The following is a 14,989-nucleotide window of genomic DNA, read 5'->3' as shown; positions in this document are numbered from 1 at the left end:
AACAAGAAAGAGGGTAAGGGGGTAAATAGATTGTTAGAAAATCTAGATATGATAGACTTATGGAGGAAATTGAATAGGGATAGAAAGGAATATATCTTTTCCTCTGCAGTACATGACACTTATAAAAATTGACCATGTACTGGGGCATAAAAACCTAATAATAAATTACAGAAAGGCAGAAATAGTGAATACATCTTTCTCAGATCACAATGCAATAAAAATCATATGCAATATTGGGCCAGAGAGATACAGACCCAGAACTAATTGGAAACTGAATAACCTCATTTTAATGAATGAGTGAATCAAGCAACAAATTATAGAAAGAATTAGTTATTTCATCCTCGATACCGACAATAATGAAACAACATACCAAAGCCTATGGGATTCACTCAAAGCAGCTGTCAGGAGATATATCATTAAATGCTTACAGGAATAAGTTAGAGAAAGAGAAAATCAATGAACTAAATATGCAAATAAAAAATAAGAGAAAGAACAAATTAAAAACCCCAATTAAATACCAAATTAGAAATTCTAAAAATTAAAGGAGAAATTAATAAAAATCAAAAGCAAAAATACTATTGAATTAATAAATAAAAGAAAGAGTTGGTTTTATGAAAAAACTAATAAAACTGATAAACCTCTGGTCAATATGATTTAAAAAAAGAAAGAAGAAAACCAAATTGCTAGTATCATAAAAGAAAAAAGTGAACTTAACACCAATGAGGAGGAAATTAAAGAATTATTTTGCCAAATTCTATGCCAATAAATTTGACAATAAAAGTAAAATGGATGAATATTTACAAAAATATATGTTGCCCAGGTTAAATGAAGAGGAGTTTAAATACCTAAACAACCCTATCTCAGAAAAAGAAAATCAACAAGCCATCACTGAACTCCCTAAGAAAAAATCTCCAGGGCCTGATGGATTTACAAGTGAATTCTACCAAACATTTAAGGAATAATTGCTTCCAATTTCTATATAAACTCTTTGGAAAAATAAGGGGAAGATGGAACTCTCCCTAACTTTTTCTATGACATCAATATGGTGTTGATACCTAAATGAGAAAGAGGTAAAACAGAGAGAGAAAATCATAGACCTATCGCCCTGATAAATATAGTTGCAAAAATCTTAAATAAAATCTTAGCAAAATGATTACAAGTTATGACTAGGATACTACATTTTGACCAACAAGGATTTATCCCAGGAATGCAGGGTTGGTTCAATATTAGGAAAACTGTTAGTATAATGAATTATATCAACAACAAACCTATCAGAAATTATGCGGTCATATCAACAGATGCTGAAAAAGCTTTTGACAAAATACAGAACCCATTCCTATTAAAAACAGTAGAGAATGTAGGAATAAATGGACTGTTCCTTGGAATAATAAGCAATATCTATCTGAAACCATCAACAAGCATTATATTCAATGGGGAGAGGTTAGAAGCATTCCCAATAAGATCAGGGGTGAAACAAAGGATGCCCACTACTATTCAATATCATATTAGAAATGTTAGCTTCAGCAATTAGAGAAGAAAAAGAAATTGAAGTTATTAGAATTTGGAAGGAAGGAACAAAACTCTCTTTGCAGATAACATGATGGTATACCTAGAGAATTCCAAGAAATCATCCAAAAATCGACTGGGGAAACAATTAGAAACTTTAGCAAAGTTGCAGGATATAAAATAAACCCTCATAAATCCTCAACTTTTTATATATGTCTAGCAAGATAACAGCAGGAAGAGCTAGAAAGAGAAATGTCATTCAAAGTAACTTCAGACAATATAAAATACCTGGGAGTCTATTTACCAAGGCAGACTCAGAAACTTTTTGAAAACAATTATAAAATACTTCTCATACAAATTAAATCAGATTTAAATAACTGAGCCAACATCAACTGCTCATAGATAGGTCCAGCTAATAAAATAAAAATGACAATTCTACAAAAACTAAACTACCTGTTTAGTACCCTACCAATCAAAATTCCAAAAAATTACTTTAATGAGTTAGAAAAAAATTGTATGTAAATTCATATGGAGAAATAAAAAGTCAAGAATTTCCAGGTATTCAATGAAAAAATGGCTAAGAAATAGAGTGGTGGACCAGTGGAATAGACTAGGTGTAATAGCAGGAAACAATTATAGTAATCTGCTGTTTGATAAACCCAAAGAGTCCTGCTATTGGGATAAAAACTCTCTCTCTTTGATCAAAACTGCTGGGAAGATTGGAAGTTAGTATGGAAGAAACTTAGATTAAACCAACACCTCACACCCTATACCAAGATAAGATCCAAATGGATAAAGGATTTAGACATAAGAAACAATACTATAAGCAAATTAGAAGATCAAGGAGCAATTTACTTGTCAGATCTATGGAAAGGGGAGCAGTTTGTGACTAAGGAAGAGATGGAGAACATCACTACAAACAAACTAGATGATTTGGATTACATTAAATCAAAAAGCTTTTGCACAGACAAAACCACTGTAACCAAGATCAGAAGAAATGTAGTAAACTGGGAAACAATCTTTACAACTAATGTTTCTGACAAAGGACTCATTTCTAAAATATACAGAGAACTGAGTCATATTTAAAAAACCAAGCCATTCCCCAATTGACAAATGGTCAAAGGACATGCTAAGGCAATTTACAGATGAGGAGATCAAATCATAGTCACAATGAAAAATTGCTCTAAATCATTACTTATTAGAGAAATGCAAATTAAAGCTACTCTGAGGTACCATCTCACACCTCTCAGACTGGCCAATATGACCAAAAGGGACAATAATCAATGGTGGAAGGGATGGGACACTATTGCATTGTTGGTGGAGCTTTGAACTCATCCAACCTTTCTGGAGAGCAATTTGGAATTATGCCCAAAAAGCAACAAAAATGTGCATACCCTTTGATCCAGCTATACCACTACTGGGTCTATACCCTGAAGAGATGATGAAAATGGCTAAAAATATCACTTGTACAAAAATATTCATAACAGCCCTGTTTGTGGAGGCAAAGAATTGAAAATCAATTAAATGTCCTTCAGTTGGGGAATGGCTTAGCAAACTGTGGTCTATGTATGTCATGGAATACTATTGTTCTATTAGAAACCAGGAGGGAAGGGAATTTATGGAAATCTGGAAGGATTCACATGGACTGATACTGAGTGAGATGAGCATAACCAGAAAAACACTGTACACCCTAACAGCAACATGGGGGCGATGATCAATCTTAATGGAGTTGTTCATTCCATCAGTGTAACAATCAGGGACAATTTGGGGCTGTCTGCAGTGGAGAATACCATCTGTATTCAGAGAAAGAATTGTGGAGTTTGAACCAAGACCAAGGACTATTAACTTTAATTTAGAAAAAAAAACTAAAATTTTATTGTCTGAACTTGCTATCTCCTATACTTTTTATTTCTTCCTTATGGATATGATTTCTCTCTCATCACATTCAACTTAGATCAACGTATACCATGGAAACAATGTAAAGCTGGCAAATTGCCTTCTGTGGGGGGGGGGATATTGGGGGAAAATTGTAAAACTCACAATAAATCTTTAAGTACAAAAAAAGTGTGTAGAAACTTTGAATTTCAAAGGCATTAAGAGACACATTTTAAAAACAGAAATATAAATGAATAATCATAAGGGACTATAAACAAGGATAAACTGTTTATTCAAATATGAAGAGTTGATACATATGCCCCCTCTGAATCCTCTTATCATCCAGGGGTCATGGGATCTAATTAGGTGATCACCAAGAGTGGTTCTGTTATGTCTTCACGATCTTAAGGGAAGAATGGAATGGATGGGGAAGAATATACTGTTAAGAAAAGGGAAAGAAAGTTTAGAGAAAATTATTTCACATAATTGGGATGTACAAGTAGACATATATATGAACAAGGAATAGGGATGGCAGGAGCAGTTGACATTTCAGCTTCACTCTTACCTGATGGTAAAATAATAAAAGAATACGCAAAAATATGCACATTTGGTTATAAATATATATTTTAATTGGGCAGGGAAATAGTGGAGAAGGGACAATTAGACAGTGGGTTAATTAAAGGTTAATTAGTCCTAAGCAAAAGGAACTCTAAAGGTATAAAAATAATTATATGTCTTTTTGATGTGGCAAAGAACTGGAATATGATAGTATAGCCATAAAATGGGAAATGACTAAACAAGTTATGCAATAAAAATATGACAGAATAAGATTATGCTATAAGAAAATGATGAAAGGAAAGGTTTCAGAGAAACCTGAGAAGACATTTAAACTGATGCAGAGTGAAATGAATACAACTGGAACAATTTATATGGAAAGACAAACAACTTTGAAAGGATTAGGATCTCTCATCAGCATAATGATGGTTGAAATTTGTTGAATTTCTGAAAGATCATGCCTGATTCTACTTTGTTCTGTATTTGACATTTTGCTCTATTATGACACCTGCATGAACTGCAAAACCATATGCAATAGCTGGTTTCCTTCAATGTCTTCTTTACCCCCCTCCAACTGCTACGAAGACTGAATTGCTTTTAAAAATGGAGAATTTCAGTCATTGTAATATCCCCTTCTCTTATCTGGCCTCTGATAGGTAGTTTCCTTTGATTTACTGAAACTAGGGATACTAATTAGGACACCCCTTAACTATCTCTTAAAGCTAATTTTCTTTAACAAGCATACTTTATTTTCTTTATGGCCAGCTGTGTTGTAATGAGCAGCCATCTTTTTTGTTGCTGTTTTTCATTTAATGTATAAATTTGCTTGATGAAATGTTAATAGCAAATTCTCCATCAACTACTGATGTAGTATGATATACTCTGAGTATAATATATAATAAATCCTGTCTTCTTATTGATTCTGGCTTATTAGTGTTAATAGCTGAATTGATAAGAATATTCATTTAACAATTTTTGCAACCCAAGCTGGAACTGGCTGACTCAACTTTCACAGATTCCCATCATGCAAAACTTTCCAAGTTCACCAATTCAGGAACTTCTAAAGAAGGGAAACTGGGAGAGATGATGATGTTGAAGTCTAGCACTTTCCTCCAAAATGAAAGCTCTACAGAGACAACTACACAAATTTTATGTATTTTTGTTCTATATTATCTTATGTGAGTTTCCGCTCCTGAATACCTTATTAGCTAATTCTCCAGGCAAGGACTAGAATTTTTTTCTGAATCCTGTGTTCCTTTCATCTTATTTCCCACAGGCAAACAAGCAAGATATTTGTCCATCTAATTATCTGTCTATCATTAGTGATTATTGTATAGTGTTGACCACTCTTCCTATCTAAATTCTTGAATTCTGATAATTCTGATGCAAACCTGGAACAGTCAGTATTATTAGCTCAGCCAATATGATAATGTAATCTTGACATAATCCTCAAAACATGGTACTGATCAGTGACTGACCCTCAGTCACAGAGGTCAATAGCTGATGTAATCCTCAGATATCATTAGTAATTGGTCATTGATTTTTATGGGAACTGATCAATTTGTTCCAGAACAGAACATAGCCCTCTTAGGCTCCTGTTGGTAAATTTGGGGGAAAAAAATACCAGGAAGAACTAGTTGGTCTATGGGTGGGTGCAATTGTTAAGAACTCTCAAACTAAATGGCCACCGTGAAAAATGATGGCCATTATTTGGTACCTTCAATCATGAAAGCTGACAAATGCTAACAGTTAATAATAGAGATTAAAATTTTCAAACAAATGAGTTATTGGTTTATTTGGGTAATCCCGAAGATCCCAAAGATCCCGAAGTACTTAACTTTTACCAACCAAATTGTGAAAAAATTATGAATCTTTCTCCTAAGGAAAAGAGAAAAATCACATCCTTATGAGATTTTTGCCAGATGACAAGAACTAACATTATGTGACACATTTTCTACTCCACAAACTTGTTTCAAACACCCTCCCCCTTGGGGATACTAGAACTGTTACTGCTATCATCTGAGGTACTAGCAGAAGAATTCCCCTTTCATGCCAAGCACTTGGGCAATTCTCATGTTAAATTCTTATTCCTTATTAAACTACTGAAATGTATTTTTAAACTCTGAATTTCAAATTGTGATCTGACTGTTTTTATGGATTTCAAAATATAGATGCCCAAAAATAACTTGGTGAGTTTTAGGGTACTGCTCTTTAGAATTTTTGAAGAACAAAAAGCACCTTAGGGTGGCTAGGTAGAGCACCAGCCCTGGAGTCAGGAGTACCTGAGTTCAAATCCAACCTCAGACACTTAATAATTACCTAGCTGTGTGGCCTTGGGCAAGCCACTTAACCCCATTGCCTTGCAAAAAAAAAGTACCTTGTAATACTTATATACAAATAGAACTGAGAGCTAGTAATCATTCTCTCCCTTTTCTGGAGAGTGACAGATTTATTGTTTTAGTCTTGAAGAAGATGATTTCACCAACTATAGAGAATGCTAAAAAAGCCTTAAGGCAGAAAAAAATAAAGAAATAAATGGCTTTTCTGTCTACAGTTTTTAAATTTACCTGGTACTTAAGAACCACCTGGGACAATTATCAGTGGAAAGGAAGAGCTTTGTTTACATCAGAAAGCAAAATTTTGTTTTAGCAAAATGCTTTGTACTTCTGTGAATAATGTAGAACTTTATTGTTTTAGTTAATTAGAAGCAAATCACTTAAAATGAATTAGAATAGGAGTGCATTTGCGAGCTCTTAGGGAACCACCTGACAATAACTAGTTGTTCAAGTTTCAATTTTGATGGAAGAAAAGTAAAGCTTTTGCAATTAATTGATATTACATAGTAAAATTGGTGCTAATTTGCAAAGGGGAGATTTCAGAGTAGTAAAAAAAAAAACTATTTTTGTAGACAAATTGAGATGTAATTGGGAAATAAAGACATGAGGTATCAAGAAAATAATAGTGAAGGGAAAGAAAGGGTTGGCTCAAGAGTATTAGTTTTGACAAACTAAGTTTGTAAGAAAAAAAGAAAGAAAATTAAAGAGGGATTGGAGATTGTTTTGATGTAAAGCTTAATTAGAAGGAAATGAGCAGTAAGAGTTTTGATTTTCCAAAGAGCAAAAATGTAAAATTAGTGATTTTCTTCACCCAAAAAGCCATATTACAAGGTTCTCATCTTTTCCAGCTATCAAAATGTTTAACTTAGGGCAAAAGAAAAACCAAGAATTTAATAAATTATTACAGAAAAGTTTAAGTTAAGTCTTATATCTTATTTAGAGAAGAAAAGAATAAGATTTTGAACTCTGTTTGGAGACGTATTTGTTTCTTCCTCAGCTAGTTAGTTAATTTTGAGATTTCTCATGGTGACCAAGTTTTTCATCTATTTTTATATGTAGAAAAGTAGCTGGAACCATGCAGCAAAATTTAAAATTAAGCAATTTAAGATGTGGATTTATATTAAGTTTTGATAAATTAATTATGGAAGATTATTATTTATAGCATGACTGATTGGATGTCATTTTGTAACTCTAAGAGAAATATCAATTTTAATTACTCTATACTAGCCCTGAATGCAACGAGCATAAAATGCCGAAACTAATAGATGAAATTATTTTCTAAGTAAAATAATTTAGAAATACATTCAATAGAATTAATGTCATTTGAATGGCAATAAGTTAATTTGGGAAATGGTACTTAATGTAGATAATGGTATAGTCTATTTTTATTATTAGGAGATTAATTTTTCTTATGACTTGAATATTGTAGCACTATGAATTTGAGCCATCATCTATTATACTTTTGTTGTTATAGTTTTAAATAATTGTCTTAAGTATTTATTTAGATATATTTTGCTTTAAAATGAATGATAACGATAATTACTTGGTGTTTTCAAAAAGTCCAAAAGATCTTTTAAATTTGCGTTATCTATGAAGTTCTTGCAAGATTCCTTGACAATCTTCTTCTCTGATAGTCATAAAATCGTATCATTTCTGTGGAAGGAGTTATAAAAATGTCTGTGAGTAATGAGAGTCTTTGTAAATTCTAAGATAGTAAACTGGATTATGAATTATGAAATTTATGAAAGCCTAACTAGGCTGTACAGCTAGGTGGCACAATGGATAAAGTGCCAGGCATTGGAGTCCGAAAGACTCCTTTTCCTGACTTCAAATCTAGTCTCAAACACTTGGTAGCTGTGTAGCCCTGGACAAATCACTTAACCTTCTTTGCTTCAGTTTCTTCATCTATAAAAGCTGGAGAAGGAAATGGTAAACCATTCCAGCATCTTTGCCAAGAAAGTCCCCAAATGGTGCCACAAAGAGTTGGATACAATAAAGCAACCAAAGAACAACAAAAACTACAGAAAAAAATCACACCTAGAATAATGTGCACTGAAGTGACTTCTTTAATCAACAATATAGATAGAACCCTAGTTTATAATATTTTCCTTTTTGCATTAGAAGTTACTGATTAATACCTTAAAATGCTCAGACTAACAAAAGGTACTGTCTTCCTGAATTTTGAGTGAAATGTCATACATTTGCTTTCTATATAAAAGCCCTAAATTAATTATTTTCTTTAATAATTGAGTGATCCTGATATGATGTCAAATACATGCCTATGTGTATGTGTATGTGTATGTGTATGTGTATGTGTATATGTATATGTATATGTATATGTATATGTATATGTATATGTATATGTATGAAGTTGTTCATTGTCCTTGGTTCTTGAAGAGGATCAAAATGACATTACCATGTTGGAGTTAAGGTATAGTGTGCCCAAATGTTCAGATCAATATAAGCTCAGAACACTATCACATGTTAAACGTGAAAGGTACATGTGAACTTATATACATGTATATATACATATATATATACATATATATGTGTGTGTGTATGTGTGTGTGTGTGTGTGTGTGTTATACATAGATAAAAGTTGGGGTTTATTTTTAGAATGACCCTGTATGGACTTGATGGGTATGTGGATAAAATTTTTTTATTAATTATTGTTTATTTTAACAGAATACTATTGCAAAAAACACGCAAAACTCTATCATGCTGGAAGCTGTAATAAGTGAAACTTGCTATGTGAGGTAACAGCTCTTGGAACTATAATTCTATGTGCTCTGAGTTTTGAATTCAGATATAACTGAATTATTGTTAAGCCAGTAATCGACAATTGACCATTCAAGGGCAATGCCAAGAGTTGCTCAAAAGGAGTGTGGTCTGAAAAATTCTACAAATAGAGACAAATATATACCCAGGAAGGCTGAGGACACAGCCTCAGGAAGGTAAAGGCACAATCTTCTATACTCAGTTTTCCTACTGTACACTTTCCTTTTTAAACAGGAATGTTTCCCACCTGACTCATTTTGAACTTGGCTATGATACCCTGAGAATAATGTTATATGGTAATAGCCAGAGTAAATTGTGACCTATGACTCCACAGACAATGTAAACTACCTTGAGTAAATGTAAAGAGCAAAGGAACTATTCCAGGGAAAACTTTCTCATAACCTTGGGCCATCGCTGGCACTAAGCCTCCTTGGTTCTGTGTCTATTTGATGCCTCACCTGGTGCAGGGATCCACATTGTTATTTTGTCCTACTGACATCCAGGACAATTGGCTTCTTGTGAGTAAAATCTCCTCAAGTAAGCTAATTAATGCTAATAATCTGATTAATAATCAAGTAGCTGACATGAGCCCCTCCTTCAGCATCTCAATATTCTCTCGGAGGGTATGTCACCCTACAATTGGCATAATTAGGGCAAAAAAGACTCAGCCTCTTTATAAAAGCGGAACTTTATTACTTGATTGACTGTTTCAAAAAGCTAACTATGACTTTGACTTGAAGACAAAGAGTGCTAAGGAAGTTTTACTGTTATACCTTTAAGTCAGTCTGTGTCTTTAGACTTGAGCCTGAAGAAACAAGTTTGATATTATTACAGCTTCATTCTTCCTTCCTTTCATAGAAAATTTCTATGACCATAGAAAGAGAATTATAAAGGTTTTTATGGTGAACATATACTCAAATATCTCTGAGTTATTATAATGGGATGCAGGTATGAAGAATTCTATTGCTTTTAGTTACTATTTTAAGTTTGTGGGCACTACTTGTTTCAACTTCTTAACCTAAGCAATGAGGACAAATATGTTGTTATCTCCTTGTGCACCATTTGATAGCTATATATTAATATATAAGATTATGTCCTTGTTTGATAGATATAAAAACTTTAATATTTAATGTTGAGGAAAGCAAAAATAAACTGTTTTCACTTTGAGAACTAAAATATATGTGATTGGCTTCTAAATGTTTTCTTTTGAAAATATTGACAAAGGTTCAAATAAATATGATAGTTCTAGATAACTTTTAAAAATTTTGATCATAAGGGTAAAAAGGAAAAAGACTGGAAAAAGTGCAAATTACTAAACTTCCTTCAGGTGTATCTGAATACACACAGATGAATTTAATTTTTTAATAATGCATGAATATACAGGCTTTCATTATGTTTTAGTAACTATAAATTCTCAAATTAGATTAAGGACTTCACACGTAAAATTGCCTTAATAGTTATAAAGACACTAACTCTTGGTGGAGCATTTTTTTCTATTTGAACTCTCTCTCTCTCTCTCTCTGACAATATTTAGAGGAAGAAGTCAGGTCCTCAAGGAATCTTTTCAAGATTGTTTTTGTGATACATAAATCTCATCCATACAAGGTAGAGGATTCAAAACAAATAATATGTGAATGTTTAAAAACTCCATTGTCATGGTGGAATAAAGAAACCAAGTTTCATCCATACAATTTCTTTAGTTAAGCATGCAGTTACAGAAACAAATTGAATTCAAGGTTCCTGATAGCTAAGGACCCAGAACTTTGGTTTCTACATAATTAATATTCAATTTAGAGGGTAAAAAAATAGGGATTAAGACACCTGGTTTCTTATTGGTGAAGAGGATCATGAGACAAGGAGGTGAGATTTAAGAGTAATGGTTTCATGATATTCCTTAAGTCAGATGACAGTTGAGATGGGGAGGAGTAATTGTGTGACTTCTCCAAAATCAGATGACTTCAAAAAGTTTAAATTTCACAATATGGTGAAAAAGGACAAAATGGAGTCATTAAAGCTATTTTATTTTAACACAGTACTCTATAAGCTTTGGACTGGCTTTTATCACATGAATTAATTACTGGAAGACTAATATAATTAAGTCATGTCAGGTCCTATTAAATTTTATTGTATTATCACTAACAAGATAAAGACAAAATTATCTGAAGAATCTCCACAAGTAACCTGGAATCTGAAAGTAGTCAAGGAAATACTTCTGCAAACTTATCCTGAAAATAGTAGTGCCCATTCCCATTCCAGGTACTGTTAAAAAACCAGTTAAAAACACCAAGATGTTGATTCAGGGACAAAAGCCTCTGAGTTGAAGTTTAGATAATCTGTTCACTGTGGTCAAAAATAGATCCCCTTTGCCACAGTATTTTTAAGGGAAAAATGTTTCCCAAAAGCAGACAACTTCACGAAGCAGACATCTAAATACAAACTGACAGAATAATCTATTGTCTAATGTGACATTAGGATCTATTCCCTATTCCTCTTTTTTGTTCCAATAATAGAACTGTGTTTGTTGCCCACTGTCTCCACTTTTTGGAATTATTATGACTCTCGAATTTTATTGATATTTTATTCAAACTTTTTAAATCTCATTTTTCTTATTTTTCTCAGATTTATTGTGGTACAATTAACTGATCTGATTGATTAATATTTGAGAACTGGTTTGGGGGAAGAAGTTCTAAATTATGTAACATTTGTTATTTATTTATTTTTTGTAACCACTCTGTCCCTCTTTGGATAAAGTTGCTTATTTTTCTGTAAAAGCAGCTGACAATCTCATCTTTATATATTAGATGTTCCAATGATAAAAATTGTCTTATCTTGAAACAAAGGGGCAGTTGTTGAAAGTGAATTTGGGGGAGAAAATGACTGACTCCACTTTATTTTACAGTCACCATTTTGCTGCATATGATCCCTGCATGAACTGCAAGATCATCTGCAGCAGATGCTTTCCTTCATGGCTTCTTCTTTTCTGACTGATACAAAAAGATTTAATAGGTTTTTTTTTTAAACAGGATGATTTGAGACACAGTCATTGGAATCTGAACACAGACTGAAGTACACTTTTTTTCTCTCACTAGTCTTAAGGTTTTTAATCTTTTGGGGGGGGGAGGGTGGTTTATTATTACTCTCATTAAAACGATTACTGCAATAATGTAAAATGAACAAAAAAAAAAGAAATCAAATAAAACAGGATGATTTAAGTGTCCCTGTGAACTCCCCCTGCCTTTCTCTAGCCTGACAGGTAGTTCCTTTGATTTAGTGAAACTACTTAGGACACATTCCTTATGTAGCTCTGACATACATTTGACATACATTTTCCTTAACAAGGATACTTAATTTTTGTGTGTGGCCAGCTCTGTTGAGAAGAGCAATCCTCTTTTTTCCTTTGTTTCATATAATGTATAAATATTGATTTATAAAATGTGAATAAACACATTCCCCATCAACTGCTGGTGGAGCAAGAGTGTAATAAAGTCTGTCTTCTGATTGATTCAGCGTTATCTGGGGGAACCAGTAAGAAAATTCATGCAATATGATCTATTAAAACTCGAGAGAACTAACGAAGAAACATGTTACTTCCCTCATAATAGAGATGTGAAAGACTCGAAGGGCAGAATGAGACAATTTTTAACATGGAAATTTGCTCTGCTTAAACTACATGCTTGTAACAGGGGTTTTGTTTTTCTTTTTTTTTCCTCAATTGGAGAAGGTTGGGTTAGGAGGGAGAGAAGATGGATTTTTGTGGATTGAAAAAATAACATACAATCATGTAAATAAAGCATTAGTTAAATTTTATAATAAAACTAATTGACGTTAATTGGTCCATTTTTATTAAAGAGAAAGCAAATGATCAAAGTTGTTATGAGAGAGATAAAAAAGTAGCTGGTAATGCTACTAAGGGGACACATTGGAATGGGAGCTTAAGCCAAAAGTATTCCAAGAACCCCACTGTCCCTCAAGATAACCCTAAATCTCTAAAGATGAGATGGAGTAGTTTTGCTTTGAAATCCTATCCTGCCAGTGATTGTGTGAGTTGGGAGAGTAGCTCCACAGTCTTATTCCCTATATTTTTTTTTATTAAAGCAGCTCAACTTTGAGGAAAGGGTTTTTTAATGTTTTTGTTTTCCCAATTACATGTAAAACAGTTTTTAACATTCCTTTTTTAAATTGAGTTCCAAATTCTCTCCCTCTACCCACCACTGAGAAGGCAAGTGATATGACAGGTTATACATATGCAATCATGCAAAACATCTTTCCATATGAGCCATCTTGTGAAAGAAAACACAGATCAAAAAAAAAGTTTCCAAAAAAAGTCTTCTTTAATCTGCATTCAAACTTGTTCAGTTCTGTCTCTGGAGGTTGATATCATTTTTAAAAAATATGTTCAGGGTAAAGGTTTTTAAAAAAGGTTTGTTTTAAAATTCTTTAAAAAATAATTTGATGACTGTCATAGAATACTGAGCCTGATACTAATGTCCAATTTAATCATTCAAGTATGATGATGATGATGTTTCAGTCTTGAAGAAGTCCACATAATCAAGGAGGTGATGCTATGACAAGCACATGAATTGGAGTTGGGGGGGGGGGGCACTGCGCTAAGTCACCAGCCTCACTTTCTCCTCCGGAGTCATCTGGGTTCAGTGACCAGATAGGAATCAGGATGACTGGAGATGGCCCTGGATGAGCTAAGGGACTTCTGCCTTTTAAGGCTAGATCTATCCCAGGCCTCTGACTGGGCAATGCCTATTCAGTAATTAAGGATAGCCAGGTAAGATAGAAATGAGGCAACGAGGCTGAGAATGACCACTTTTACCTAGTCCAAATTTAAAAAAATTAAGGATTCTTTTTAACAGGACATATAAACATTCCTGTTGGAACAGGACTGCAGGCAATGACTGTCAACTCTCTTGATTCTTTTGCCCCTATCTCCAGTCCCAACCTAGTGTTTTTGGACTACCTAAAGGCTCTTCCAAGCATCAGGATAATATGCATGACCATGGGTTGACCAGGTGTAGGCACGTATTAACTGTGTGTCATTAAAGAAGGGTGATTAATACAGTAGGAAGAATTGGAAAGGCAACTAGTTAATACAATGGTGAGAGGTTGGGCTTGACCTGGGGCCAGAAAGACCCAAATTCATATCCAGTCTTAGACAGTTACTAACAGTTTTGGGCAAGTCACTTCACCTGGTCTGCCTCACAGTTTTCTAAACTGTAAAATGAAGAGAATAGCAATACCCACCTCACATCTTTGTCATGAGGATCAAATGAAGTATTTGTAAAGTGCTAGGCATAGTACCTAGCATGGATTAATGCTTATTTCCTTGCTCTTTGCCAAAATGGAAGAGCCTGAGAATGCTTTTCCCCAGCCATCACAAAAACTCAGTTGAAGGATGGGGGGGTAGGGGAGCGGGCAGCCTCAGACTCAGGTCTATGGTTGGGGTCAATTTAGTTTGTTCTGCTTCAGGATCTCTACATGCTGGGCAAGACCTCCAAGATCCTTGTCAGCTCTAGGTCTCTGAACCTAAGTCGTGTCAGTATAGAAGCCCTTTTCCACACCCTTCTCATTGGGCTTAGAAGGGTTCCAGAGGGAGTCAGAATATAGGAAAGTGATACAGGACCGAGGCCTACCACAGGTGGCAAAGGTACAGCAACAAGAGGTATTCAAGTGACATTTGATCAAGAGGTCTGGACTGGGAATCTGGAAGACCCTGTGGTCTCAGTTTTCTCAACTATAAAATAGGGGTAATAATACTAGAACCTAACTCAGCAGGCTTCTGTGAGAATTAAATGAGATAACACAGGAACAATTTACAAACCTTAAAGTATATATAAGGGACCAGCTAAGTGGCTTAGTGGATAGAGCAACTGGGCTTGGAGTCCAGGAGGACCTGAGCTCAAATGTGGCCTCAGACACTAAATAATTAC

The sequence above is a fragment of the Macrotis lagotis genome, chromosome X (assembly GCF_037893015.1).
Source record: "Macrotis lagotis isolate mMagLag1 chromosome X, bilby.v1.9.chrom.fasta, whole genome shotgun sequence".
Classification (NCBI taxonomy): domain Eukaryota; kingdom Metazoa; phylum Chordata; class Mammalia; order Peramelemorphia; family Peramelidae; genus Macrotis; species Macrotis lagotis.
This window is presented reverse-complemented; position numbering follows the sequence as displayed.